Source organism: Vanellus vanellus, assembly GCF_965231255.1.
Source record: "Vanellus vanellus genome assembly, chromosome: 10".
Classification (NCBI taxonomy): Eukaryota; Metazoa; Chordata; class Aves; order Charadriiformes; family Charadriidae; genus Vanellus; species Vanellus vanellus.
In genome coordinates this window covers 7,448,648-7,454,647 of record NC_138915.1, presented here as the reverse complement: position 1 = coordinate 7,454,647, position 6,000 = coordinate 7,448,648, and positions in this window count along the sequence as shown.

Here is a 6,000-nt window from a genome sequence, read left to right as displayed (position 1 = left end):
CTGTTAAAGGAAATCTTAATACTTCAAAATGTGGAACTACAATATTAGGCACCCAAGTAACATTGACAGTAACAATTCTGCTCAGTAACAAAAATAAAAATAAATAGTATTTATGGCATCAAATTAGATTTAAAAAAAAAAAGATGGCCTTTTTATATCCCTTCTCCTCTTCTTGCCTTGGAATAAAGTGCTTGATTTATGGAAAGCTGCTACATTCATGAGCAGTGAGCATGGTTCACTTTAAATTATGTGTAGATATGTTTGAGTTAGTGCTCAGTGTGTGTGTTATGCATATTTGTACTGTTTTCTTTCATTTGTATGTGACCGTTTTGTGCAATAAGTCTCAGTAAGAAATGATGTTGATGACTTATTTATGGGTAATATCAAAATACAATGGATTAATGGGGGACTAAGTGGATCAGGCAATTGGTGTGGCTACATCAATGCCTGGGGATGTTATGGAGCAAATCATCCTGAGTGTCATTACACAGCACATACAGGACAACCAGGTGATCAGGCCCAGTCAGCATGGGTTCATGAAAGGGAGGTCCTGCTTGACTAACCTGATCTTCTTCTCTGACAAGGTGACCTGCTTAGTGGATGAGGGAAAAGCTGTGGGTGTTGTTTACCTGGACTTCACCTTTGACACAGTTTTGCATAGGAGTCTCCTGGAGAAACTGGCTGCTCATGGCTTGGGCGGGTGTACTCTTCACTGGGTAAAAAACTGGCTGGACGGCCATGCCCAGAGAGTGGTGGTGAATGCAGTTAAATCCAGTTGGTGGCTGGTCACAAGTGGTGTTCCCCAGGGCTCGGTACTGGGGCCAGTTCTCGCTAATATTTTTATCCAGTGACCTGGATGAGGGGATCGAGTGCACCCTCAGTAAGTTCACAGATGACACTAAGTTAGGCGGGAGTGTTGATCTGCTTGAGGGTAGGAAGGCTCTACACGGCAATCTGGACAGGTTGGATTGATGGGCCGAGGCCAATGGTATCAACTTCAACAAGGCCAAGTGCCAGGTCCTGCAGTTAGGTCATAACAATGCCATGCAGCGCTATAGGCTTGGGGAGGAATGGCTGGAAAGCTGCCTGGTGGAGAAGGACCTGGGGGTGTTGGTTGACAGCCTACTGAATATGAACCAGCAGTGTGCCCAGGTGAGCCAAGAAGGCCAACAGCATCCTGACCTGTATCAGGAATAGTGTGGCCAGCAGGACTAGGGCAGGGATCATCCCCCTGTACTCGGCACTGGTGAGGCTGCACCTCAAATGTTGTGTTCAGTTTTGGGCCCCTCCCTACAAGAAGACATTGAGGTTCTGGAGCGTGTCCAGAGAAGGGCAATGAACCTGGTCTGGAGAACAAGTCTTATGAGGAGCGGCTGAGGGAGCTGGGGTTGTTTAGCCTGGAGAAAAGGAGGCTGAGGGGAGACCTTATTGCTCTCTACAACTGCCTGAAAGGAGGTTGTAGCGAGGTGGGGGTCAACCTCTTCGTGCTAGTAACAAGGGATAGGACAAGAGGAAATGGCCTCAAGTTACACCAGGGGAGGTTTAGGATGGATATTAGGAAGAAGTTCTTCACAGAAAGGGTTGTTAAGCATTGGAACAGGCTGCCCAGTGAAGTGGTGGAGTCACCATCCCTGGAACTATTTAAAAGGACGGGTAGATGTGGTGCTGAGGGACATGGTTTAGTGGTGGTTTCAGCAGTGTTAGGTTGATGGTTGGACTTGATGATCTTAAAGGTCCCTTCCAACTTAGACAATTCTATGATCAAAACGTTTCATAGACAGATTTGCTAGTATACTGAATGCCAAAAAGTCTTCTAGTACCCGATTCCTCAGCTAATAAGCAACATCGGATGCTTTAGCGGGCAGTCACAATTGGCAAGAGCAGCCAGTCAACAATGACACGCCTACTGTGTCAGTGCTAGGGTAGATGATTGTAACCTCGTGTTCCACCAGGTTGCAGGAGGATAGATTTGATCAACGTTTCTTGATCAAAGGACTAGCTAACTTTTCTGAGCATAAAGCCAAACCCACCTAGGACTTTTTTTGTGCAATGCTGCCACAGAGAATTTGTATTCTGAATACCACAAAAAATAGTTCTTATGTATGTTAATTTTTTGTGTTAAACTTTTCCTCCCTTGTCTGTCACCCCGTTTTGCGTGCTTGTTTATGAGCCTAGGGAGGGGTAGGTGCTTTCTGTTAATGTTTGCAAAGGTTTCTTGTGTCACACACAGCTCCTCAGGTGTGTCCTGGGCTGAGTAACTTTGAGGTCCCTTCCAGTCCTACATAATTCTGTACTCAGAAATGATATGTATGATACTTTAATTCATTTTGTTATGGAAGGTTAGAAATATTTCTGTTGTTCATTTGGGATATAAAAAGGCCAACATGTGCTAAATTTCTCTAAATTGATTAAACTGGAGTAATTAAACTGAATTTAACTAATGGTTTTACTTGTACAGTCTCACAGCAAGAAAGTACTGTCCTCCCAACAGGTGTGCTATACTTCTCATTACCCAAAAAAGTTCAGATCACTGTTAAAATAGGGAGGAAGGAACATAATGCACAGTTTCCTTGAGTCGTGTGATTTTTGTGTGGGGTATGAGAAATATCAGCTTATTTGTAATTTTTGTTCAGGACAACAAGTTGATTTAAATCTAGAAAACTTATTTTGCTTTCCCAGCACAGAGCTATGCTGCTGCAAAATTCCACACCCACTGCCACCACCTCCCCCCCCCCCAATCCAACATGTGATGCTGAGAAATAAATCCTGCCAGTGATTGTGAACTGCTTCAATTTATTAAGTCCCTTGAGGCCTGTGGACAGAAATGGCAGGTGAGCATTTCCCTAAACTGGGAAATAATTGCCTAATTTGTGGCAGGGGAATGGTCACTACCTGACAGTTATAATTTTGCAGAGAATGAGACTTTCTAGTATTTATTATTTGCATTATTCAAGAGGACAGGAGAAAGAAATTACCCTCATCTCTCTTCTTCCCTTCTCCCCTACACTTGGAAGCCATCGGGAAGTGGACCCGGTGCTGCTGCCTCCATCGCAAACTGCCACCACCCGGAGGCACAGACTGGAAGAGAGCACCTAACTGTTTCTGTCCCGCTTCTTGGCCTCGGCTTTGGTTTCTAAATTGTTGACTGATACCATTTTGCAGACAGAAGAATAAATAGGAGCTTAAGTATATTTCCTTAAGAAAAAGTTGGAAGAATCTTCTCTTTGCCCTGGCTATCATTGAGACAAGTGCAGAAGTTTGCACTTAAACCTATTGAGCTTCAGTGAGATGTAAACACTTAGGAAGTCACTGGACTGTCATATGTTTTGAGACCTGTGCATCAGGCACCAAGAAAATAGTAACGTTGACTTAGGTTTTAAGGGAATGATAAATTTTTTTAGATTGTTTTCCAGTCTTGCACTGCTTCGTGGTTAATTTCTTTCTCTAAAGCACAAAAGCTGAAAGGATTCTTAAAATGAACTGTGAAACTCGAGAATCTCTCAGGAGCTTGAGCTTGAAGAAAAACATCAGAGACCACAAGTTAGCAGCACTGTATGACATGTACGCGCCTCATCATGCAGCACCAAAACAACTAATTGTCTTTGGCCACGGAATAATATAACGCTATCTGAAATCCAAAGTGAGGTCTAAGTGAGCTAGACTATCCAAAATTTAAAAATAAAAAAGTAACAACCTCCCCCCGATTTAGCAGTCAAAGGCAGCTTCTAGCTTCCCCACCCTCCAGTTTCTTGTAGGATACATCACTCAAAATTTCAATTACAGATATATGTCAAGGAAAAGCCTCTAAAGATAAACTAACTCATTTTAATATTTTCTATATTTAATATATGAATGGTTTGTTACATAAAAGCAGTTAAAGGATACTATCTTAATCTGTGACATGGAGAAAGAGATGTCAATCGGTGCATTCTGGGAAGCAGAAAATTTTTAATTAAAAATGCCAGGCTAATTTGTTTCACTGAGCCGTTGCTATTGTGCTACTGGGCTGTTTTGCACTCTTGTCGGCTGTTTGTCTGAATATAAATAACTGTAATTTTCACACTTGTCTCTTCCTACAGTTTGTAAAAACAGTCGGTTATAACATCAAATTAATTTCATATTTGCTGAGCAGGTTTTAATACAAAAAGTTCTCAACAGAAAATTATTTTATCTTTTATAAAAGAAAATAAATGGACTTAGCAGCACACAGAAGTCCTCTTTTCAAGCATGCTATAGTTATTTGTCAGGGAGCTTTAGTAAAGCTCTCTCAAGCTCACTTCTCCCAGGCAAAGCCCCTCTTACACTGTCAGGGCTGCGTGGGCGGGCGACCCTCCATGCTGGCAGTGCAGGTATGTTAGCAGCAGCAAATGAAGGGAAGGTTGCTGGCATGGGTGAGTTTCCCTCTGAAAATGCTCTCCCACCTTGGATTCTGATTGCTGTCAGAGATGAGAGGTGGGACCAAAGATGCAGCTCTTCATATATCAGCAAGTTTCTTCGCGTGTTCAAGGAGAGTGGCATGGTGTTGCCAAGCTGTTTTGCAACTATAAGAACACATATATTGGGCCAAGACCAAGGCGTTGTCTGGTAGTGTATCCCACCTTAACCTGTGCTTGCCAGTGAATGCTTACAGCAGAGTATGACAGCAGAGGGATGAGGTGGCCCGTTCCGTGTCAGGCTGCCGGCCTTCAGCAGTTTGTGGCTTCTGGACGCCCTAAGCCAGTGGATGGGGGTGCGTTCGTTATGTAGGATTTGCATCTAAGCTGAGATATTGTATGAGTCTGACTTCTGCAGCCTGCTATGCTTTTCTTTTTCCTGCACAACACTTTTTCCAAATGATGACTTCCAATACCTGAGAAATCTGCGAAGTTTTGATTAGGCTTTCTTCAAACCTTTCTCCTACCTCCAAGGGAAGAAGAGTCCTGGGAGTGCTTTGCTCCTTGGTACCGTTTCAGGGGCAGGTTCTGCCTGCAGGTGGGGGGCGAACGGACTTGGTGTGTGCAGCCCCCTGGCCTGGGCCAGCACGAATGCTGTGAAAGCCGTGTGTGGATGTAGGGACCTCTTTACTGCTCTGTCGGGCTCCTCTTAGAAATGTTTGGTCAGGCTGGCTATCCTCAGCGCTTGCTTTCCCCATTGGATACTGGAAGAATATAGGACTAGGCACAGTGTAATTCTTTATCTGGTGCTAGTGGAAAAACTTTATTGAGGTTTCTGTACACCAGTGTTACACGGGCTTCTGGATTCATTAATCAGCTGACCGAAACAGCAAGATGTGTCTTCAAGGAGGCTGATTTCAGAAGGTTTTAAATTACTGCTGTTTTGGGAGCTACAGCTGCTTTTTGTACTCATGTGAGAGACTGGTAATTGGACTCCCATGTAAAGGTTCTCAGGCATGTAGTAAGGAAGAGCAGGTACTATTGTATCACGTCTTGAAATTTTCAGAGTAACGGATCAAACTTTTCAAAGTTGAAAGAATTTTTATTTGGAGCGTGAGTACAGTGACTGAAAAACCTGTAACAATAGCTTACATCATCTCTTTCTTCCTCTGAGTAGGACACAATTTAAAAAAAAAAAAGTTGGGTTTGCATTTGTCCCAATTATTTGTGGAATTGAGTGGAAGCATGCACTTGAAAAGCAGCAGCAATGTGACTCTTTCATTACTGATTGTAAAAATATCTGGAAAAAACATGTGACTAGATAGCAGCAGTGTCTGAATGTTATAAAACCCCGTGGAAAGGTATGGCTTGGCTCTCACCTTCCAGCAAATTGGCACCTATGTCAGTGTGCTGACAGGTAATACAGGCTGTCCATGGGAATCAGCTGAAAGTGGAAAAAACCAAACACACAGAAAAGTAGTAGCCTTTGTTAGTCCCTTAGCTGTTATATGCAGGATCCTGGAGCTCCTTGGAAGGGAAGAAGTCCTCCTGCCATCAGCAGGAGCTGTGTTGGCCTTAGCTGAAAACAAGCATTTTTCCTCTGTACAAACTGGTATTTTCATTTATA